Source organism: Symphalangus syndactylus, chromosome 4 (genome assembly GCF_028878055.3).
Source record: "Symphalangus syndactylus isolate Jambi chromosome 4, NHGRI_mSymSyn1-v2.1_pri, whole genome shotgun sequence".
In the NCBI taxonomy this organism is placed as follows: domain Eukaryota; kingdom Metazoa; phylum Chordata; class Mammalia; order Primates; family Hylobatidae; genus Symphalangus; species Symphalangus syndactylus.
In genome coordinates, this window is record NC_072426.2 from 28,774,207 (window position 1) to 28,799,790 (window position 25,584).

Sequence of the window (25,584 nt, forward strand, 5' to 3'; positions counted from 1 at the left end):
TAAGGCTGTTTAACATTAATTGATATAATTGTGTATCCAAGGGAGAAATTTCCCCGCACAGTGTCCGACAAAGCACTATTCTATTTCTGATTAATTACTTCAGTGAGAGAGAGAACTGAATAGGTCAAAGAAGTCAGTCTTATTGAAAAACTAAAGTATTCAAAAATCAAACCCAGTATTTATCTGAAATATTACTTTTATAACTTTGTCCCACGTGTTTGTTTAGAACATACTATTATACATTCAAAGACAGCAATAACATGTTTAGAGGCCCATCATACACCACCTAAGGGTTCTTTATTTAGCCTGTTGCAGTTCTCTCCAATGTTCTCTTCACTACTGTTCAATTCTCTCTCAGTCAGCTTCATCTTTTGTCTCAGAAAAGGGCAGGAAACAATCAAGACTGTTAAGCTGCCATATTGATAGCAACATAAGGCATTTCACAAAAAGGCATTATGAAAACGAGTGTTACTATTTCCTAAGGCAGGGATTCTTCCATGCAGCCATTTCATTTAGTGAGATATGTACTAAAACTTAATGACACTGACCTTAGAAGATAAAACATCTTTCAATTACTCAAGAAATTTTCAATAGCACACGTGTTGTGTTTTTGATAGGCAAACTGTATCTTTCCTCTATTGATTTATTTTTTGTTACTACACAAACAACTGTTAAACTCCTCCCAGGCATTTTCCTGAGTAGTAAGTGAGAAATACTTCTTACTTAATTTTTGTAGATTTTCTACTTACCATATCATTACTATGAAGAGAGGTTCTCACTTCTGGGGCATTTTTGAGAGGATGTAGTTTTAGCTGGAGCATCCGCTTCATATGATTGAACTCTTAGCCATGATCTCAGCTCATTTTATTCTTCTGGTTGTGGTTCACAGTCCTGTCTTTCAAATTAGGTCTGTTTTTCTCAATTCCTTCTGTACTGAAATACACACTTTCTAGTATATGCCCTAATATTGTTTCGTATTAACTAACTACATATCGCACAAAAAACCCATAAACACCATGTGTTTTTCTCTAAACATATATTTTATCAAATACATTTTCTGTTTTTATAATTAAAACTATAATTTTCCCTATTTCAACACAATGAATTACCTCCTGACCTGTACAACTCATTCACTCCTCACTGATAAGATTTGGATTCAAATTCCCCTTCTTCCACTAATGAACTGTGTAAACTTGGAGAAAACAATTTATCTTACCTGTGAAGTGTTGAGGTACATATGAGGTATATATTGAATAGATCGTAGGTATTATTTATTTGTTTTTATCAATCCAGTCTTCTCTTTTTCTTTGTCTTACTCATCAATTGAATCTTCACAAGTCATATATATTCACAAGTCATATATATATAAAAATACGTATTTTTTAAAAATATAAATATAATTATTTCTTTTTTCCTATTCTGTCGTTTTTTGGTAATTTGGAATTTATTTCAGCCAATTATACAGTTATTTTGCTGTACAATTATTTTTACCAAAAGTAATTATTCTCAGTTTTGAATTATCCACAAGTTTCATAGGCATGACTTTGATGTCTTTATCTAAATCAACTAAATAATTGTTAACACCTCAGGGCTCTTGACAAAATGTTATATCTTCACACTTAGCTCAATACTCTCCTAATCCCCTAAGATAACATTAGATGTCCATTATATCCGCTCCCAGTTCAGCTTTTAACTGCTCCTTAGTCACATTTTTTAATTGTAATTGATGGTTTGCTTCTCCACTTCTTTAAAAAGTTAAAAAATGAATTGAGAACGGGACCCTTGTTCACCATCACCACCTCTGAGTCTAGCAGGCATACAAATGACATTCAATACACAGTTGTTGAATGGATGCATCAGTTGACATTTTCTCCTTCTATTGCCTTTGTCCCAGGGTGGTACTAATCTACAAATGGACACCATTTTTCAGTCAGTTATACCAAGTTGAGATATGGTAGACTAGTGAGACTGATGCTCTTATCTCACAAAATATTAGAATGAATAATTGAATGAACAATGTCTGAAAATGTGGCAAACAAATTGCATGGATTACTAATTTGATCATCATCAATGCTTTTGTTGTATAGGAAATATAACTATGGCATATTTAATTATTACTATATAATTCATGGAAAGAGGCCAATATATAGCTATGTATATATGTAGAATAAAATATAGACTTAATATCTACCATAGATGAATAGTTTGACTTTTAAAGAAAAGATAATATATGGATTTATGCTAAGGCTAGGTCTCCAGGAGGTATTGAATATAGTAGTCAGCTAGGGTTGGGATTATGTCGGAAAATGACAGAAAGCCCTAGCTGGCGTGATTTGCTGTTCCCTAAGCCAACTGAAGAAAGCCCTCGCAGGGTTATATGGGAAATGATGAATTTGTTTTCCTTTCATCCCTGCAGCAGCAGTGGGAATATTTTTCTGGCCTGTATCTCCCAGGATTCTGAACCCTATAAAAATAAAAGAGAGCCTCAGGTATCCTGTGTAAATTGGTTATTATATGGTACATACATTCTCTTTGTAAAAAGCTAAAAATCAATGAGTAAAATATTTTGATACATAAGTATATATTTCATTTCAGGCATTTAAAAAGAACTTGTGGCTGGGCACAGTGGCTCACGCCTGTAATCCCAGCACTTTGGGAGGCTGAGGGGGTGGATCACCTGAGGTCAGGAGTTCAAGACCAACCTGGCCAACATGGTGAAACTCCATCTCTACTAAAAACACAAAAATTAGCTGAGTGTGGTGGTGGGCACCTGTAATCTCAGCTGCTCAGGAGGCTAAGGCAGAAGAATTGCTTGAACCTAGGAGATGGAGGTTGCAAAGAGCCAAGACTGGGCCACTGCACTCCAGGCTGGGCTACAGAGCAAGACTCCATCTCAAAAAGAAAAAAAAAAAAACCTTCATTTGCATTTGCCATGTCATCGTGATATCTGTTTAGGGATTATTGGTTTCTCCAAAAATGTGTCTTCGGTATAAGCATGAGCACAAAGACCTTATGGACTGTGTGTAAGACAGTTTAAAATAATCCACACAATTTAGTGCCCCTCTCCTCCAGTGTCCACACCCTGCATAATCTCCAAGACTATAAAGTTAATGAATTTTACTTCCATGTTGGTTTATTCTGAATGGCATAATTGACTTTAAGAAAGGGAGGACCTTTAGGTGAGGATAACCTAATCCCCACGAGCTCCTTAAAATAATTTACTCTAGCTGGTGGCCGAAAATGTCGGAAACTTTTCAAAATTCAAAAAGTGAGGACTAAATGTGTTTTGCTGACTCGAAGATGAAACGGTTCACATGGAAATGACCTGCAAATGGACTATAAGAACTGAGAGAAATGGCCAACCCATAACCGGCAAGAAAATCCTGATCACAAGGAGCTAGATTGTTCCTAAAGTATGAATGAGACTGGAAACAGAGTTCTTTCCACAGCCTCCAGGAAAGAAGTCAGTATTGGTTTCAGCTTTGTGACACCCTGCTCGGAGAACCTAGTCCTGCCATGCCAGGTTTCTAACCTACAGAAACTGTGAGATAATTAATGTGTGTAGTTTTAAGTCACTGAGTTTGTGGTAATGCAGCAATAAATGAAAACGAATACAGGCTGGATCAGGAAATATTTAGGTCTTAAGAATAAAGGTTTTCATTAAAGTTAGTCAGTGAATTGTGGGCATTATTATTTTTGACAAGAATATAGACACACATACATTGTTAGGTGATGTTTCTCTCTGAATTATAAAAGGTCTTCAAAATGTTAATCATTGCAACAGTGGAGGTTGCTTTAAGGCATCTTTACAAACTTTTGATGGATTCTAAGAATCTGCATTTCATTCATTTATTTATGTCCTGCTATTAAAATCCTTAGAAGCATCTAGAAGATCAGCAAATCATAAATGCAAACAATACTTAAGTGTTTCTGGTGTGTTCGCTTGCTACCAGAAGAATCTGTAGTACTTTTGCAGTAGTAATATATCCTCTGTGAAAAGATTGAAAAACTTTTGTGTTGTATTCTTTCATATGGCTGTGATATGACACATACTTAAAAACTTTTCTTGCAAGTTCTGTGAATCTTTTGTACAGATAAAGTCCTCTTGGTTTTGTCTCTTTGAAATGGTGTTTATATATGAATTTTATTTAGTGTACTCCTTTTTACATGGACCCACTGAACTTGAAGAGCAAGAAAGTCTATTTAAATGCACTGGAGTGAATGAGAATGAAATAATAATGAGCCCTTACTGCTTTCCAAAAAGGATCAACTTTTGAAGTAGTGAGAGAAAATAAAGTTCTTATTTGGTACTGAAGGTCTTTTTTTCTCATCTTCCCAGACACAAAGATGCTAGGAGGCTTCCACATGTGCCTTCATTTTTTATTTGCTTTTTCAGACACTAGAGAAATGTATTGCTTCCTGCCTCTGACTGATTCCCTGGCAAGCCTCTACCTCACTTGAAACTCTATTCCATTTCTTCTTTTGTCTCTTTCTTTAATACTACCCTCATGCCGCAGCAATGAGCAGGATAAGTTCCATTCCTCTCTCTTATGTCACACAGAGTTCCACTTGGGTTCACGTAACAACTAGTATGAAAAAGTTAAAAATATAGACAGTTTTCACATCTATTCCTTTTAGCTGAAAGACAAGAGATTTGAATTGTAATATTTCCCTTTGTAATACTGCTTCAGAGAGAGCATCTTTTCATAAACTCTAGTCCTGAACAAAGGAAATTAGTTTATAGGATTGGCTTTGCCGTTAGCTGGACAGTTTTGGTAAGTCATGTGTAATCTCTGGCCCCTTACAGCCTGTATTTGTGTTAGTTTCTTACTCTTCTAGTCTTTGGTGAAAATAAAAATGGTCTTTTGCTAGTTAGAATAACTAGGTTTTTCATAATTTGAAATTCCCAGGCAGAGTCTGAGAGATTGGCTGGACTATGGAGGAGTCATTTAAGAACAAAGGTGAATATGTACCAATCAGGCATTTGATGTGAATCTTAACTGAGTAGGTCTTTGACAGGAGATGTTATAACGAATTTAATTGTTCTACCTTTTTGGAAATCAGTAAGGGCTCATTATTATTTCATTCTCATTCACTCCAGTGCATTTAAATAGACTTTCTTGCTCTTCAAGTTCAGTGGGTCCATGTAAAAAGGAGTACACTAAATAAAATTCATATATAAACACCATTTCAAAGAGACAAAACCAAGAGGACTTTATCTGTACAAAAGATTCATAGAACTTGCAAGGAAAGTTTTTAAGTATGTGTCATGTCACAGCCATATGAAAGAATACAACACAAAATAAATTCTCTGATAATTTAATGAGGTATCTTAATTATTTAAAAATTTGCAAATATTTAATGTAAAAACAAGCACTTTACATAAACGTAGACACTTTGGCTAATTTTGAATTAACCAAAATCCATTGTTGGAGAAATAGAATTTGAAACAACATTGCTTAGAGAGAGGTAGAAGAATGCATAAGAGATTTGAAGATAAATCATGAGAAAGAACAGAAGGAAAAAAGAAGTGAAATGAAAATATGTGGCTGATAATAAAAAAATTATCTTCAGTCCCTACATTTCCAGCTTCCAATGCTCTTGTTTACCAATAGGCCTGACTTTATTATCTACCTCTTGAATTCACTGAGATTTTCTCATCACATCAGTAGCTTTTCTCCCTGACTTGAGTATATATCTCTACATCGCAAGAAAGAGCAAAAGAACAGTTTTGTCCACTTCAGAATGTTGTTTAAAGATCACATGAAATATTGTTTATACAAAAAACGTGAAAGGTTTAGTGGTATGTGAAATAAAATAATGTATTAAAACGAGGACATTCCTTTTGAGTGCCTAAATAAAATACCTCTCCGCTGCTAGTAAATAGAATATTTTGAATATATTCTATAAGCAACATAACTGCAGAATAAATACAGAAAGAAAAGACAGTAGACTTGGTATAGGGTGGCCATACATTCTAGTTTACTTCAAAAATCCTGGTTTAGAAATATTATCCAGTATCCTCACTGCATGTTTTTTTTGTTCGCAAAAGTTTTCCAATCTGGGTGATAAATTACTCTAATTATACAGAATCACGTTTCAAAAAAAAGGAGAACATGACACAATTACTTTTAAGACAACAGCTTAGATTATTACTATTTTTTCCATACCCTCAGACTTGATGGCTGAGTAGAAAGTAACTATTTTTAAAAAGAACTAATCTGCTTTATCTTCAGACCATGCAATGGTACTAACTTTGGGTGCCCCTAAAGAGAGTAGTCCAAATTGTTTACATCAGATTTTAAACATTGGTTTGGTTATAATAGCCATTAAAAACCTTTTCTTCAGCTTATATCTATATATGATTAGAAGTTAATCTCATTTTAATACTGTTATTAATTTATAAAAAATATCACAGATATAAATAATAGAGCTAGTCAATATAATTTGTTGTAGTTTAAAATAAATAATTACTTTTTAAAAAAAGACTAGAGACAGTGAAACCTAATAGAAAAAAATCTAGATTTAAAATTGAGCAGTTCTTTATTACAATCCTGGGTTGGCTCACACTAGCTCTATAATTATGTACAAATTATTTAACTTTTAGGGCCCTCATTTTTTCATAGGCTGAAAAAAGAAGCCATTTCTCCCTCACAGAGCTGTTATGAGAAATAAGAGATTATCATGCAAGTTTCTTACCTTAAAAGAGTTCACTGAATTTCTGGTTTCCTGGGGCAGATATCTTTCTGTTAGGTATTGTGTTACATGCATGTTTTATATTTAATTCACTTGAACATTCAACGCACTCTTCAATAATCTGACACTAAACAAGAGGTTGGAGAAGATGCAGTGTCATTTGAAAGTAAAGAACAGTTCTTGCTTTTTCTTTCTGCATTTCAGCCTAGAGGAGTTCAGTTTCCTATCTTCTCTGTGCCCAAATACCTTCAATTCAGTCATTAAGAACCAGAATTGTGGCCAAAGCCATGGATGCCTTTCTTCCTACAGTTGAGTAGGAATACCCTTTCCTTTCTCCTGAGCATTAACGAGACTAAAATGGTTAAACCTACACACTCACCTTATCTATGTGTAATAAGCTAGCAGAGTCTTTCTCACAGTGTGGTAAAATGGGCCCTTTACCCAGACTTTCTTAGTCTTGGTTGTGAAGTTCAGGAGAAACGCAAATCCTTCTGGAGCTAAGTACCTGGAGATGCTCCAGCAGAAGGACCTCTAGATTAGGAGACCACAAAATAGTTCTATGTTATCATACATTTTCATTTTTTGAACTTGAGAAATCTAGAATGGGAAAATTATAACAAGGAAATTTTTTTTCAAAACAAGGGGAAAATGTATCAAACGAGGAATAGAAAACACCCAACTTTAGTTTTCTTGATCACTTGTCCAATCCTCAGAACACTTTATTTTCTAAGGACTCTTGTCTATAATTGAATTGGAACCTAACATACAAGTAGATTTAAGAATTAAATTTCACTCAGAACTACTCTTGGTATTCTATAAGCAACAGAATTGCAGAATGAATAAATAAGGTGTAGACAGTAGGCTTGGCATAGGGTGATCATACATTCTACTCTGCTCCACCAGCTCTGTTTCTCTTACTTCTATAACATAACAGAAACAAAATTAAACTTAAAAAATATAATTTACAAGTGGCCACTGTCAACATGGCCTGACTTTAGAAAAATTCACTTGTGTTTAGAATTTATTTTGTTCATTTGAGATGATTTTACTTGACGAAACGTTAAGAATACAAATATAAAACTGTATCAATAGAATACCTTTAACTGCAAAAAAGAAAACTTGAGTTCAACCAAAAGGATCTTTAGCATTTTACTCAGCACACACCTATTAGACATGCACTCTGTTTTCATATTGAAAGGCCACAGATGGATTCAACTGATGGGGCCAGTGCTGGTATTGCTGAGGCTCTAAGCAGTGTCTCTTGTGGGCACAGTCCATGATATTAACAATCTTGTAAACCAAGCTCTTGGTGAAATTCCACAAGCACCCAAATTTAAATAAATTTTCTAAAATAATGAAATTTATCAATTTGCTTCATCTGAGACATCAGACTTATGTAAATGATATGTTTTTCTAACACATTCTCATTATGAGTATAATTCTATGAGTAGCCATGGAATAATGTAATACAAATTTTAAAATAGATCAATATAATCCTTTTAACATATGGAATATCATACTTCACAAAAATCAAGCATGGCACCTAATACAGAATCTATAATAAAAACGATCTTCAGTAGATGCTAGTGCTGTATAAAGCACCATGATTTTTATAAACGGAGAAGAATGCAGAGACCTACATGCTTTTCCTACATGAAACCAAAGCTCCAGATGTTTAGGATCATCCAAAACACTGAATTCCTTAAAAGTCTGCAGAACTGTATTTTTACTTCACTTTTCATTTTTATAGTTTTATGAGGGTGGCCAAAACTTGGGTCCCTTAGAATTTTAGTGCTAAATATAAACTATTTTTCTTATGTCCTCTGCTGAAAGTGGTTCTGAAATGTCTGATTAATTACTCCTGTAAAAGAAGAACAGATAGAGGAGAAAGAAAACAAACCTCAGAATGGCACTCTCTGGTACACATTTTTATATAAATCACATATCTTGATACTTTACTTTCTTTGCTTAAAATGCTAAATAACTTCCTTTACAGAGAAAGCTGAAAGAAAGGTTACTTTTAAGATCCGGATATTAAACTAATTTTTACCTAGAAAGTCCTATATCAGCATCTTTTCCCAGTCCCAATAAATGTGACCACTCCTATATTTGTTCCAAAAGTATATATTTATCAAGAATTTACACTTTTCAAGTAATGGTATTAGCAGTGTAGGAATGTAGTTTTTTGTTTGTTTGTTTTAGAGAGAGAATTTAAGGCCAATAGACAAGAGCTAGGGAATGAGAAAAGACCATTTGTGAGTAGTAAAAGGGATAATAGTGTCTTCCAAGTTCTTCAGAGGAGAAAGATTTCCAGCTAAGGTGGCCAGGGAAGTGGCTGAGATAAAGTGGAATATATACTACACCTGGAGTTTATGCTACTAGTGATTCTGGACTCCATTCATCTGAGGTGGTGTCAACCACTGATAATTTTTTAAGATTCCTAAGTGATTTTAATTAGAAATTAAGAATGATTAGAGAGAAGAAAAATAGGAAGAGAGAGGGATAAGAAAGGGAGGTAAAAGAGGATGATGGGAGGAAGAAGAGGGGAGGGGAAGGATAAAAGGGCAGGAGAGGTGGACATTATTTAGCACACAAGAGAGACGGGTATGAACCAAAACATAAGGTCAGAGATGTGTAAGACAAGGTAAATAAAATCATCAGAATCAAGTGTTGGCTGGATTCAAAAAGGCATGGTTTATACTGTAAAGTTGAACTAGATTTCTTAAAGTTGATTGTGATTGTTCAGATAAATTTATTTTGTCTCATGAGTAAGTAGGTAAATATTTGAGGTTTGTAGAGGGGTTACAAGAAAACCTTTGAGCATTAGTTATCAAGTATGTGTGCATAGGATTCATTTGTGGAGCTTATTTAAAAATATGGGCCATCACTCAAGAGATTCCTACTGAGTATTCTGGGGTGAGGCCCAGTATCTGCATTTTGCACATGTCCTTCAGCTGATGCAGGTGTTACATGGATCAGTCTATTCCAATGAAACAATGGTTTTTGCAGGAAATGAGATGTCTGATGATCGTGATTAATTAAACATAAATCAACAAATATTTATGGAGTACTGCTGTATGTTGGGCACTATTTGATATACTGAGGATAAAAGCATCTCAGGAAGGTCAAGGACCTTACCCTTAAAAACTATTTAAAATGGAGAGACATGTAAACAAGTAACAACAATAATAGTTATTATTAGTATTAATAGGTAATGTTTATTGGGGTGCATATGTGTATGGTACTAGGCAAATCCCTTTATGTACATTAATTATGGTTTAAAATTTTTTTCTCTCTTCAACACTCTAAGAATCATTTTTATCACTTCTCCCCACTAAGAAGGTAGAAGTCTAACCTTTTTTACTAAACAAATTATGATGCCACCAAGTGAGGTGTGGAGAAGAAAAAAATAATTTTATTGTTACAAAGGATAATTTTACAATTTCTGGAAGTTTATGCATTTAGAGTTCCATGAAGTTTTAGAGCTACAGATTTAGAAATAAAAACTGGTGTCAATTACAAACTCCTATCATCTCATCTAGGGTAGCTCTATCCATATCAACATGACTTTTCTTGTTACAGCATGTAAGTAAGTTAAAAATGAATTCTTACATAAGCTGGTCAAAGCATTCTTTTGGCTCTCCTAATTGTTGAAATTTACTTTTTCTTATATGTATATATTTTTTCAAAATTTGCATTCTTGCGTAAATCAAGGCTTTGTCTCATGCAACGTGACTAGTGCTGGAGTCCCATATTGAGTATGTGGTAAAGAAATAATTTAAATATTGACAAGAACTTTAGTTTGACACTTCTACGGATGACACATATATTATCAGTGTTAAAAAATTCTATCACATCTCTTCAGACAATAACGAGTGTTAATGTTATGGTATACATCTGATTTTTTTACTTTTTACTAATAATTGACAAATTTGTTTTTTTTACATCTATCCTGAGTAAGGTTGCTCTCATTTCTTTGAAATCCAGATAACTAAAAACATAATATATATTTTATAAATTAAATTGTATACAAAAATCTAAGTTATGTCACAAATTGGGTGAAATTAATCAACAGCTCTTGCACTTAAGAAGATTATTACAGGGCCGGGCGCGGTGGCTGACGCTTGTAATCCCAGCACTTTGGGAGTCTGAGGCGGGCAGATCACGAGGTCAGGAGATCGAGACCACGGTGAAACCCCGTCTCTACTAAAAACACACACAAAAAATTAGCCGGGCGTAGTGCTGGGCGCCTGTAGTCCTAGCTACTCGGAGAGGCTGAGGCAGGAGAATGGCATGAACCCGGGAGGCGGAGCGTGCAGTGAGCCGAGATTGCGCCACTGCACTCCAGCCTGGGCGACAGAGCGAGACTCTGTCTCTCTCTCTTTTTTTTTTTTTTGGAGTAATAGATTTTTTGAGGATAAAGCATAGATGAAAGATAGAAAAATACCTAGCAGTGTTGAGGTCTCTGATTTGGTTTCTTCCCATTTCTGCATTTGGATTCCTTAGGACATTCGTATACCCATAAGAAATTTCCATTTGATTAAAATTTTTCAAGACGCTTTCCTCTCAGTGACATGTAGGAGTTGAAATTAATATAAATGAACACTGTATATGTGGAGTAAAATGTGTACTTTTCTAACAGAGTAGTGCTAGAAAGTTAAAACTTTCCCTCCATTTGGTTTTCTAAAATTTATCAAAAATAGCCTTTATATTGAACCACAGGCTCAAACCAAATGATAAAATTGGATCGTTATTCATTCATTTTTGTAACTCTTAGTTGAGCAGTTAAATGTGGCTTAAAGGGAATTGGTCCTGGTCTTTTTTAGTGAACTTTGGAGTGTTTTGTTAACTAATGATCTTGGAAGTTTTTTGTGTCCTGTGAGAATCAGGTTGTGCTGGGGGACAGAGCAGAAAGCAAGACTAATGATTCTAGTCTATCTGGACTTCTAATCAGTAGAGCTTATGTTATCCTTCTCCCTACACATCATAGATAGGGAGCTGAAATACAAAGACAAGATAATTTCTACTATGCTTTTATTAGAAAATTTTCTGAAAAAATATTGAGAATTCGATTTGAGGAAAAATCTACTCAATACATCTGAAAGCTGTTTACAGTTTCTAAATTTTCTCTCAAAATGTCTTACACAGTGTCAACTTTATGCAGACTTAAGTTTCCAGGATTATTACATTTGGGAAATTTTGTAAGCAATAGTTATTTAGCTGCAGAAGTGTAGCTAGATAAAAACATCTCAATTAGAACAAATGGTGAGAGAACGAGTAAGGTAAGGAATGGTATTTTCATGAGATATTCCTAGTTATTGGCATATCACTGATCTGGAGCTAAGAATACTTGTAACATGTTACAATATAAGCAATGACTTTGAAATAATTAATATTAAAATACTTGTATAGACAAAAATAACATTCAACAACTTCCTTAGAAACTAAATTGAGGGCTGTTTCTAAGTCAAACCCTGAAGAAGCTATTTGAATTACTTCATAATATAAAGACTGCCTTAATATTATTCAATGACTCAAGAGAGAATCTGGCTTTTCAGATTCTGTAATCTTTCTAAGAATGTAGGATTATGTTAGGTTTGTCCTAGAGTAGGCTGCCATTCTAACCCATGTACCCTAAATTTCAGTCATTCATGTAGCCATCATTTCATACCATCTATTATATTCTGTTATTTAGTTCATGAAATATTTGAATCAACTTATTTACTTAGGTACTTTATTGTTAGAAGGAGATAGTATATCAATATATAAATTATTGTTTTGATATGATAAATATTTTACTATAATTATATATCTTACAATGTAAAAGGATAGCTATTAATATTAAAAATTCTCTGTGCTACAACAACAAAAATCAGCTCATTTTGACCATTGGTATATGTATTACATTTCACAAGATGCAATATACTCAGAAGTTAATGCACGTAAACTTATTTGCTACATCTGAAAAGTCATGCGAATGCAAGATATTAAGAGTATGCAGCAGTTGACATCTGTGAAATTTTGTAAGCAAGTTATTTAGCTTCAGAAGTATAAGCAGAGGAAAGGACGTCATTTAAAATAAATGGTGAGAGTATTAGTAATGTAAAGAATTGGATTTTTATGACACATTCCTAGTAAATATTGCAATTTACAACATTTACTTTTAATCAGTATTTAAGTAACTCTCCAGATTTTTGATTTGCATATCTGTGAACTAGTAATAGTCTTATGAATATCATTTAGTTATAATGATATCTATATGCAAATTGGTTGTACCAAACATGGCTATTCACAGGACATGATTTTATAAATTTTTATTGGTGTTTCATTAATGAAACATTTTCAAAATTATCTCAAGCTCTGCTTTGATAGTTCTAAGAACTTCTTTAACTAAAACAGGATTATTAAAAGATCTGGAAATATTAGCCTATCATTTAATAGGAAAAAAACATATTCACACATAGTGACTTCAATAAGAAAACAAGCATTATTTTTCTAGCCAGATATAAACTTGACTCTACTTCAGAACACTTATATAGATGCCACTTTATGCTTCAAGATGCAGAGTAAAAGAGGCGTAGAAGGATGGCCTTAATGGTCTTCTCTAACGTGAGATATAGAAGATTGTAAGTTCACCAAATAATTAAGTTACTATGCATTTCACATATATTCAATTTTAAAATAATACTTTGATTATATGAATATAACCAAAAGATCACTAAATTACATTAAAAATGAAATGGAGGGCTTGTTACTTAAAAAATAAGTAGAAAGTGATGTTAAAATTTGAGACTGATTTCTTTGCTGAGACTGAGTACATGTGAAAAAGGAAAAATATTGCTTAGCTATCAGCTCCTTTGTACAGCAGGAAGGGATAAAAGGCTATTTATAAATAGATTAGAATAATCTCTACTTCATCCAAGAATAGGATAGAATTAGAATTTTTATTAGATGGAAATCACTATTTTTGGAAACGAGATGACGTGTCCACTTGAAAAATCAACACCGCTTAAAGGACATAGCTAGTTACAGTATTTTCCCCCTCATGGGTGAAATTATAAATTTATAAATTTATATATATTATAATTTAAAAATACACAGACTAGAGTAAAACAAAATAAAAAAAGTGGTAAAAAATGATTTTCTGTCGATCGAACACAGGTAATCTTACCTATGTTAGAAACCCACCAATACACTTTAAGAAAGGTTAAAATACCATAGAAATACTTTGATATAAAAAATGGAATAAGTAACAAAGTTGGAGGCACCATTTTATGAAATCTTTAGGCAGTCTAGAGATGTGTCATTTTAAATTTATATTCTCATTGGCTTCATTTAAAATATCCAGGAAATAAGCTGCTTGCTTTCTTATTCACAATTATATTTTTATCTGCAGCCTTGATACATTTTGTTCACTTCTCAGCAGTCTGTATAACTTCAAAAAATTAACTGAAAAAACATGAATCAGGATATGAGAAATCTAAGAAAGTTACATGAGTTTTCTGTTGCCTTCTATATAGCCATGGAAATTAGTTAGAATGCAAATAACATTTTAGATTATTATATTGAGTCATTCTACTTGACTAATTTGTTTTTCCTAAAGATTTTAAGCCTGTGTTGAAAAATAAGAATAATTCTGTATAATTTTCATCAATATGATTTACTCTTTATTATTCAAGTTTCAATGTTCAATATTCAATTATTCAATTGTTCAATGTTATTTTCTTACATATATAATTCGAAAAAAGTTTCCATTCTCATATTTGTTATTATATAATTTGAGGATTATCTCAAGATGACTTACTATTTTTATTTTTATTCTCTATTAAGAGAGAAAATCCATCTTTAGAGATCAGTAACTTTGTTTTCACTTCCAGAATTTCTAAACAAATATAAGCAAAATAAAATGTTGTTTCTTTTTATTTTTGTTCCTTGTAAGAGTAACTTAGAAGACTGATAGTAGTTCTACATCCTAACTTAAAAGTATTAATTTCTGAATACGTATACAATTATATGATAGAGCCAGAGACAGCTTACAATTCACACATTTATAAACTATTTAAAAACACTGACTAGGTGAAAGACACTATATGTTTTATAGAAACAATACAGTGACAAAGCAGACACACACACTATCCTTAACAAGCTTGCCAGCAAGTATGATAGATAAAAATAATAAAACAATAAATGAGCAATAAAACAATAAATGAGCAATAGCACCATTGTGATTCTGCTCAAAGTAGGTGTAAAATGGTAAGCTATCTAAATCTGAAGAGAAAAATCAAGTTGATTTTCTTGGATACAAGGAAGAGTTGTATTTTTCATTTGATAAGGGTACACCTTTATCCTAAGTGGTACCAGGAGAGGGTGAGGAAAATTTTAGAAGAACACTGTTATGGTTTGGCTCTGTGTTCTCACCTGAATCTCATGTCAAATTATAATCCCCATTGTTGGAAGTGGGGTTGACAGGAAGTTGATTGGATCATAAGGCTGGTTTCTAATGGTTTAGCACCATAGTGGTGTCTCATGATAGAGTTCTCATGAGATCTGGTTGTTTAAAAATGTGTAGCACCTCCCTCTTCACTCTCTCTTCCTCCTGCTCCCACCATGTAAGACTTACTTGTTTCGCCTTTGCCTTCTGCCATGTTTGTAAAGTTCCTGAGGCCTCCCCGGAAGCAGAAGGCTGTGTAGCCCACAGAATCATGAGCTGATTAAACCTCTTTTCTTTATAAATTAGCCAGTCTCAGGTATGTCTTTATAGCAGTGCACAAATGAACTAATACAGAAAATTAATACCAGCAAGTGGGGCATTGCTATAAAGATACCTGAAAATGTGGAAGCAACTTTGAAACTGGGTAATGCACAGAGGTTGGAACAGTTTAGAGGGCTCAGAAGAAGGCAGGAAGATGAGGGAAAGTTTAGAACTTCCTTGAGGTTTGTTGAATGGTTGTGAACAAAATGCTGACAGTGATATGGACAGTGCGGTCCAGGCTGAGCTGGTCTCTGATAGAGATGAGGAACTTATTGGGAACTGGAGTAAAGTTCAATCTTGCTATGCTTTAACAAAGAGACTGGCAGCATTGTGTCCCTGCTCTAGGGATCTGTGGAACTTTGAACTTGAGAGTGATTGTTTACAGTATCTGGCAGAAGAAATTTCTAAGCAGCAAAGCATTCAAGGGGTGGCCTGGCTGCTTCCAACAGCATATGGCCATATGTGTGAGCAAAGAGATGCACTGAAACTGAAACTTATATTTAAAAGGAAAGCAAAGCATAAAAGTTTAGAAAATTTGTAGACTGTCCATGTGGTAGAAAAGGAAAACCCATTTTCTGAGGAGAAATTCAACCTGGCTGCCGAAATTTGCATAAGAAGCCAAATGTTAATGGCCAAGACAATGAGGAAAATGCTTTGAAGGCATTTCAGAGAACTTTGTAGCAGCCCCTCCCATCACAGGCCTGGAGATCTAGGAGAGAAGAATGGTTTTGTCGGTTGGGCAAGGCCCTGCTGTTCTGTACAACCTTGAGATACTGCTTCCTGTGTCCTAACTGCTCCAGCTCCAGTCATGGCTAAAAGGGCCCCAGATATGTCTCAGGCTTCTGGTCCAGAGGGTGCCAGCCGTAAACCTTGGGGACATCTATGTGATGTTAAGCCTGAAAGGTACACAGAGGGCAAGAGATGAGGCTTGGGAGCTTACACTTAGATTTCAGAGGATGTATGGAAAGGCCTGAATGTCCAGACAGAAGCCTGCTGCAGGAGCAGAACTAGGGCAGTGCAGATGGGAAATGTGGGGTTGGAACCCCCACACAGAGTCCCTACTGGGGCAATGGCTAGTGAAGCTGTGAGAAGAGGGCCACTGTCATATTTTTCCTGATCATTTGGATGTCTATCTCTGTATCTGTTTCGGAAGGTGACAATCACAGCATATTTTGAGATTAAAATCATTAAACACGTTTTTCAATCAAACTCATAAAACCTATATTATCACTTACAATATTCAGCTTTTTATATATTTAACCTATCAATTCTGAAATATCTCGAAGGCCAACTATATTTGATAGTCTTGGACATATTTTTGAAAAAAATGCATTGTATCTTTTTATATTCCTCTTGAAATTATTTTTGTTTGAAAGAACAATTTTTTTGTATAGTAATGTATGTTCAGAAGAGGCTGCATTATCATGTTAAAATCCAAAAGTCAGACATCTGTGAAAATTGCACAATTTGCTAAAAACCTAAAAGCTGAGAAAATTTGTTCTGCATCATCTCAATATAAATTGTAGATCAAATATGATTTGGATTGACAATGGTAGAAATGAATTGTGTTCCACTTAACATCTAAAATATCAGAGTTGGTTATGCTGTGAATTGTATGTGGACTAACGCTAAGCTAGCCAACAATTTTCTTCGTGTTCTTCTATATGTGTCTCTTGAATTTCAGATGATCGGACATTTATACCTTCAAGGAAAGAGCTAAATATTTTTTACATTCATTATAGCTAGTGATTGCTTATTTGGATCTTAATTTTTTTCTGTAAATATATTTACTTTGTAAGTCAACCAATCTACTTCAAATATAATTTTAAATAATTTATTCTTACTATGTGGTTATGCGTTAGGGAATATATTTGAAGCAATCTGTGTATTGAGAAGTATTTTAGAAGAGGAGATAGCAATTCATTTTTTCCCTTGGAATCAAGAACATTCACATAAATAAAAATTATAGCTGTCATTTATTCATGGCCTACTTTGTGCCAAACACTTTATGTACATATATGCTTAGCCTCACTAAGTAGTTGCAAAAATTCACTAAACTGTCTTATTTGCAATGAGCATTTTATAGTGAAAGTTTAATAAAATGTTTTCTACAAAAGTTCATTTTGAGAAAAAAGAAAATGGTCAAAAGTAATATTTTTGTTGCTACTGTAATCAGTTTTGGTCTATATACTTTCCCAATGCATGAGCATCTAAGGCATTGCAACTTATTCATTTTCATATTACCCAAATATTTTAACACAAAATCTACTCATCAAGAATTGTGAAGGTCAAGTATGGGAGGAGGGAGCGAAACAGAAAAAAGTAACTATCGAGTTCTAGGCTTAGTACCTGGGTGACAAAATAATATGTACATCAAACCTCCATGACAGGAGTTAATATAATAAACCTGTACATGTATCCCTGGACCTAAAATAAAAGTCAAAAGAAGTATTATTTGTTAAAACCTAACTCTAATATACCTGCTGCAACAAAAACTACAGCTCTTGAACATTTGAATGAATCCACAATCAATATCCTAAGAGTTAGTTTTCTCTGAAGTAATAGTGATATAATATACAGGCGTCAAACATAATTTCAGTGGAGAATATTAAATAACTAACTCAATGTTTCCCTTAAGTGAATACTAATCAAAGATTCAGTCCCAAACTACAGTTAAAACGACAGCTATCAAATTATTTATGTATTCTCAAATAAAAAAGGTCTCAGAATGCATCAAAGCATGTGACTTCTAAGTATGGCATTTGTACATGAAAATCTCATAAAACATAGCCACTTCTACCCTTTCTGATATCCTTTAAAAAGTGATTGTTTTCTTATAATTGGTGTAATAGAAACATCTGAAATAAATTTAGTCATATTTTGTAGTTATATAATCTATGCTGTTAAAAGAATTATATGTAAGTATATACTACATATGTATAACATATGTGGGATTATACATATTTGTTTTGCTTTTTTCTCATTTCCATAGATGGAGCAATAATTACGACCTTCCAGTCCCTACAATAAACATCTTATGTATCATCTTGAAAATAAGGGTCTTGCTATTTCAGTTAAAAAGTAAAAGAAAACAGAAATGCTTTATGTTTAGATCTTGTTACATCTGTCAAAGACAACTCATTCAGGGAAAAAAAATTAGAAACAATTTTGTTAATGGCTCTTTATGATTGGGAGCTTCTGGGTAGTATTTGCCCAGCCTTTGGTAAGTGCTCTGTGGAGAACATAGCAAGAAATCAATTTTATGAAAACAGCTAGCATCAGTCTCTGTCGCTCACTCTTTTTCTCTGACCCTCTTTTTTGTTTTTAACATTTTAATAAAAATGTATCATATATATTTAAGTTGTACAACATAATGTTTTGGTCTATGTATACATAATGAAATGATGACTATATCTAAGCCAATTAATGTAGACATAATCTCACATAGTTATCTTTTAATGGAACAGTACCTAAATGTGTTCTCTTAGCAAATTTTCAGTACAAAATACAATATTATGACCTATCGCAGTGGTCCCCAACCTTTTTGGCATCAGGGACTGGTTCCCTGTAAGACAATTTTTCCACAGACCGGGGGCGCGGGGTGGGAGGATGGTTTCAGGATGATTCAAACACATTACATTTACTGTACACTTTATTTCTATTATTATTATATTGTAATAGATAATGAAATAATTATGCAACTCACCCCACTATAGAATCAGTGGGATCCCTGAGCTTGTTTTCCTGCAACTAGACAGTCCCATCTGGGGATGATGAGTGACAGTGACACCTGAAGTGTGTTGCCTATGTTTAGCCTACTCTGTAATCTCATTTTGGTTGCTGTTGCTGCAGAAAACCCTGCTTCACAAAGATAGGATGTTGGAAATGGAAGCAGGCTTTCCAGTGCTTTTGTGGCAGTCTCAGGATATTCCACCTTGACTTTAATCCAAAACGTTTGGAGATTTGGAGTTGTCTCGAACATACTTTTAAGGCCACTGTCATTTGCGATCTCAAGCTGTTGATCCTCTTCTAACACAAACGAAGTTGATTCACCTGGCTTATTCACAAATGGGTCATGGATCCATTCCTTCCCAGTTTGGGGGTCTTCTGTGGTTGGGAAGTAATGCTCAAACTCTTTGGAAAACTGAGATAGGTGATTATGCATAAGCTGGGAGAAAGGAGGCCCTGGCTTAGTCTCTTTCAAAACTCTGCTAATGTTTGAAACATGTCAGAAATTCCAGTGTTCACTCATCACCCCCATAATTCCAGTTGGGCTTTGAATGCAGCCACTTTTTCTGCCAACTTGAACACAGTCATCATTCTCCCCTGAAGTGACAGATTGAGTTTATTCAGTTGGTTGAATATGTCACATAACTAAGCAAGTTTTGAGACTGATTCTGTGTCACTGACATTTGCTGCCAGTGATAACTGTTCATCTAGAAGAAATCTCTGTAGTGGCTCTCATAATTCAAAAACTCTGGACAGTGGTCTACCTTTAGAAAGCCATCTCACTTCAGTGTATGGGAAGACGTGTGTGCTCTGCGCCCATCTTCTCACCAAGCTGCACAAACAGACATGAGTTAAGGACATGTATTTAATGTGGTTGATCATTTTAATCACAACCTGCAAAAGTGTTAAGTTCAGGTGACATTTTTCAGCTAGCCAGCAGTTCTCTATAGATGACACATTGCATAGACTCACACTCAGAAGCTACTTCTTTGACTCAAGTAGTAAAAGCAGAAAGCTGTCCAGTCATGGCAGCCACTTCCTCCATGCATATATCAACACAAAATGACCAATTCTGTTTTCCTGATAAGTAATTAATCAAAGACTTGAATAGTTTTGCAGCTGTGGTAGTGGTTGGAATAAAAAATTCACATCCTCCTGCATATCCTCCTGAAAAATATATTGCACAGAAATAACATCGTTTCAGTAGGCCCATCAACTTGGATTGTGTACCATGGTGACTTATTAATCCTCTCTAACAATTTTGCCTCAATATCCTCTGCTACTTTATCAATTTGTCTATTTATGATGCTAGGCGAAAGAGGAACATGTACCACTTTTTGAACTGCTGTCTCTCCTAAAAGTTTATGACAAATGTCCTTAGCAGCAGCCAGGATCAACTCTTCACCAATAGTAAAGGGCTTCTTAGCTTTAGCAATACAGTTATCCACTAAGAAGGATGCTCTCAGTGCAGACACATTTGATAAAGTGGTGGCCTTCAATAATGGTTTCTGTTCTTCATGTTCACATATTCTGTTTTGAAAAACTCCAACATTTTGTCTTTTAATGCAGGGTGCTTGGTCCCCACGTGATGAAGCAGTTTTAAAGGTTTCATGGCTTCATTGGATAGCTAGTCACCACATATTATACAAAGTGGGCTTGGAGAATGCAAATCACCTATTGCAGAGAACCCATAATTTAAGTAGGATTCTTGATATTTTCTTTTTAATGCAGCTTTTTGTTGTTGTTGGCAGTCTAAAAATCTTCCACTTTCCCATCATTGGGTCTTTCCCTCTTTCAAAGAAGCTCTCCAATGACATTTTTTTTTTCACTCATTTTGGCAAGGTTTAGCTTGCGGGCTTACCAAAACTGTGACTGGGAAAGGGGCAGAATGCAGGAAAGAGGCGCAGATGGAAATGGTAAATGAAATAATGGATGGGCCACGTATGGACTGAAATAAGTGTCTGATTTTGACTTAAAGACTGCCACTAGATGTAGCTGTACAATTGAAGTACATCAACTCACTTGCCACTATAAATTCTGCCATGAGATGCAGCTTAATAGTCAGTTGCTACTTAATGATAGGGTCTTGATATGAGTCTGCAAGCAATTGACTCGGTGCAGTGAAACCTCCCTGCTAAGGTTAACCTGTATTTGCCACCACTCCCCATCAACAGCTCAGCTCCACCTCAGATAATCGGGCATTAGATTCTCATAGGGAGCATGCAACCTAGAACCCTTGCATGCACAGTCCGTAATAGGGTTTGGGCTCCTACAAGAATCTAAAGCAGCAGCTGATCTGACAGGAGGAGAAGCTCAGGCTCTAATGTGAGTGATGGGGAGCAGCTGTAAATGCAGATGAAGCTGCTCACCTCTTGCTGTGTGGCCCAGTTCCTACCAGGCCACAGACTGGTATAGGTCTGTGGCTAATGGGTTGGGGACACCTGACCTATAGTCCTCATGCTATAGATCTCCAGACTTATTTATCCTATATAACTGCAACTTTTTACCCTATGACCCCACTAGTTATCTTTTTCTCCCCACCCTGCTTCCACTGCCTCTAGTAACCACAGTTCTAACACGTCCAGCTATTTTTTTTTTTTTCCTTATGGGGACAGGGTTGTGTCATGTGCCCAGGCTGGTCTTGAACTCAAACTCGTAGCAATCTGCCCATCTCGACCTCCTGAAGTGCTAGGATTCCAGGTGTTAGCCACTGCCCCTGGCCAATACTATGCTTGCTTTATCTATTCATCCATCAGCAGACGCTTACTTAGGTTCTTTCCATATCTTGACTATTGTGAATAATGCTGTATTAACATGGAAATTCATATATCTTTCAAGGAGGTGATTTAATTTTCTTTGGGTATAAATCCAGAAGAAAGATTGCTGGGCCATATAGTAGTTCTAGTTTTAAGTTTTGAGATTTCTTCATATAGTTTTTCTTAATAGCTTTACCAGTCTATTCCCACCGACAGTGTACAAGGGTTTCACTTTCTTCACACCCTTATCAACACTTGTTATTCTTGTCTTTTTGATAATAACCATCCTAACAGGTATAAGATGATCTCATTATGATTTTGACTTGTATTTCCCTGATGATTCATGACATTGAGGACCTTTTAATATACCTATTGGCCGTATTTGTGTCTCTTTGGAAAAATATCAGTTCAAATCCTTTGCCCATTTTCATATCAACTTATGATTTGCTGTGAAATTGTGTGAGTTTCCTATATATTTTGGACATTAGCCCCCTATCAGATATATGATTCACAAATATTTTCTCCCAATTCATAGGCTGCCTTATCATTTTGTTGTTTCCTTTGAACTGCAGAAGCTTTTTAGTTTGATGTAGTCCCTCTTGTTTATTTTTGCTTTTGTTACCTGTGCTTTTGGTATCCTATCTAAAAAATTATTGCCAAAGCCAATGTCAAAGAACTTTTCCCCTACGCTTTCTTCTAAGAGTTTTACGATTTCAGGTGTTACATAAGGGTCATTAGTGCATTTTCGAATTGATTTTTTGTATGTGATTTAAGATGGGGTCCTGTTTCATTTTTGCGTGTGGATATGCAGTTTTTCCAGCACAATTTATTGAAGCGACTATCATTACCCATTGTGTCTTCTGGATGCTCTTGTTAAAAATTAGTTGGCTGTATGTGCTTGGGTTTGTTTCTGGGCTACGTACTCTGCTCCATTGGTCTATGAATCTGTTTTTATGCCAGTATCATACTCTTTGACTGCTATAGCTGTAAATTATAATTTTGAAATCAGGAAGTGTGATGCTTCCAACTTTGTTTTCCTTCTTAGGATTACTTTAGCTATTCAGAATATTTTGTGGGTTCACAGGAATTTTAGAGTTGCGTTTTCTTTTTTTCTTTCTGAGACAGGGTCTCACTCTGTCACCCAGGTTGGAGTGTGGTGGCATGATCATGGCTCACTGCAGCCTTGACCTCCTGGGCTCAGGTGATCCTCCCACCTCAGCCTCCTGGGTAGCTGACACTTGAGGTGTGCCAAAACATCCAGTCATTTGTGTGTGTGTGTGTGTGTGTGTGTTTTATTTTTTGCAGAGATGGGGTTTTGCCATGTTGCCCAGCCTGCAGAATTGTTTTATTTTTCTATTTGTGTAAAAATGACATTGGAACTTCGATAGGGATTGCATTGAATTTGCATATTTATAATTTATTGTTTTTCCTCTTGCATTCTATCTTGCCTTAATTCCCTCCTACTCTTTTTCTCATTCATTTGATTTCAACCACATAATTATTGCACATATAAGGTTTTCAAACATAGATGAAACTCTTTTTTGTTTTATGTAACTATGCTAAATCATTGCATGTGTTCAGTTGAAGTCTATTCTTTGTTCTTCAATATAAGAAAAATATAAGAGTATGTTAAATTTCAAGCGATTTAAAATTGTTTATCACCTACCTAACAAAGCTTTGGTAACAGAATAAGAATTGTTTATAGTAGGGAGTATGCTGAACTGCTGAAACTGTTTTATATGTTAAGTTACCAGTCTTAACAATTCATCACACAAAGCCTCTGATGGGCTTTCATTTCATAATATTGTTTCTGCTGCAAACATGAACATGTTTGATAAATACAGATTTTTCTTAGGCACTAATGGTTGAAGCTAATATACACACACACAATCATGTACTTGTTAGCATCCCCAAGAAACAGATTAGTAAAATATATTTCAATGTGCTTTTTTAGTATGTTAGTTTCTTTCAGGTAAAAAAAAAAAAAAAAAAAAAAAAAAAGGTACCTTCTCTGGTTTCTGTCTCCCTCCTCCAGTTCCCTCATACTCATGCAGGCTCGTTTTGAAGAATTTGCTATATGAGGCACATTTCATCTTACCTGCATTTTATTTTGTGTTTATCAGCTTTTAATTAAAAAAAAAAAATGGACCGGGAGCGGTGGCTCACGCCTGTAATCCCAGCACTTTGGGAGGCCGAGGTGGGTGGATGACCTGAGGTCAGGAGTTTGAGACCAGCCTGGTTAATATGGTGAAACCCTGTCTCTACTAAAAACAGAAAAATTAGCTGGGGCGGGCACCTGTAATCCCAGCTACTCTGGAGGTTGAGGCAGGAGAATCGCTTGAACCCAGGAGGTGGAGGTTGCAATGAGCCAAGATCATACCATTGCACTCCAGCTTGGGCAACAAGAGCAAAACTGTGTCTCAAAAAAAAAAAAAATGTTTTCCAGAAATAGTACATGTATTTACTATAATTAGCTGATCAATGGGACCTGCTACCCTTGTCACTTTCCTAGATTCCATGCCATCGTTCAAATTCCAGTTTATTCCAGAGAAATCACATGAAAGACAGTCAAGAGAGAGGAGAGGATCTAGTTTCTGTAGCCCTTAGCTTCCCCTAATGCTGTGTTGCAGGTTAAATCTTCTGCTCTCCCTCTTGCACTCTAATATCATGTCGCATTAACTCCTAATAAGCCTTTTGTTCCAAAATCCACAAAGTCGTGCAGGTAGAAAGCATGTGTTTATCACCCTACTGCTCTCAATTTTCTGGAATAGTTAAAGAATATGCTGATATTTCATATCAATATTTGCATATAATCACAACCTGAGTTTTAAGGTTGAGAATCTTACTACTCAAAGGTGATCTACTGAGCAGTGACTGATATATAGTCCCTAGATAAAATACAGAATACCCAGTTAAATTATAAATTCAGAAAAAAATAATTTTTAGAAGTATTTTTAGTAGATATATAGCCATTGGGACGTACACATACAAAACAAGTATACAAGTGTTTATCTGAAATCCAAATTTAACTGGGCTGGCTGCATCTATAGTTGCTAAATTTGCCACCCTACATTGGCACCAGTTGGGGAATTTTAGAAATGCAGGGTCTTAGGCTTCTTCTCAAATCTAATAATTTAAAATCTGAAATTCAAGAAGAATCAAAGGTGATTAATATACGCATTAAAGTCTGAAAAGCACTAAGAATGCCAGCAGAATATTTGACTTATTTCTCACATATTCATCTTTCTCTCTTCTATGCGGGGAGTGTTGAGTACTAACCAGAGTTAGCATATGCGATATTGTTGACATGCTGCTATAATAGCTGTTCGTCAAATGGATAATTTGTCCACAGAATCTGAAAAATCGATTACATTTGTATCTACTCTCTTGTACTAATACTATGACTTCCTATGCAAACCTAGCTGACCATTTTGTTTTTTAATTCATTGTCTAGTTACTGACTGTATTCTAACTAATCTGCTACCTTGCCCTGTACTAAAGTGATAAAATAATATCAAATACAATTTACTAAATACTATCAAGAATTTCATGATGCTTTACATACATATTTTTCATTTTATTATAACATTGCAAATGAAATATAAATGTCTCCTTTTTATGGTTAAACAATCTGAGGCTCAAACAGGGTAG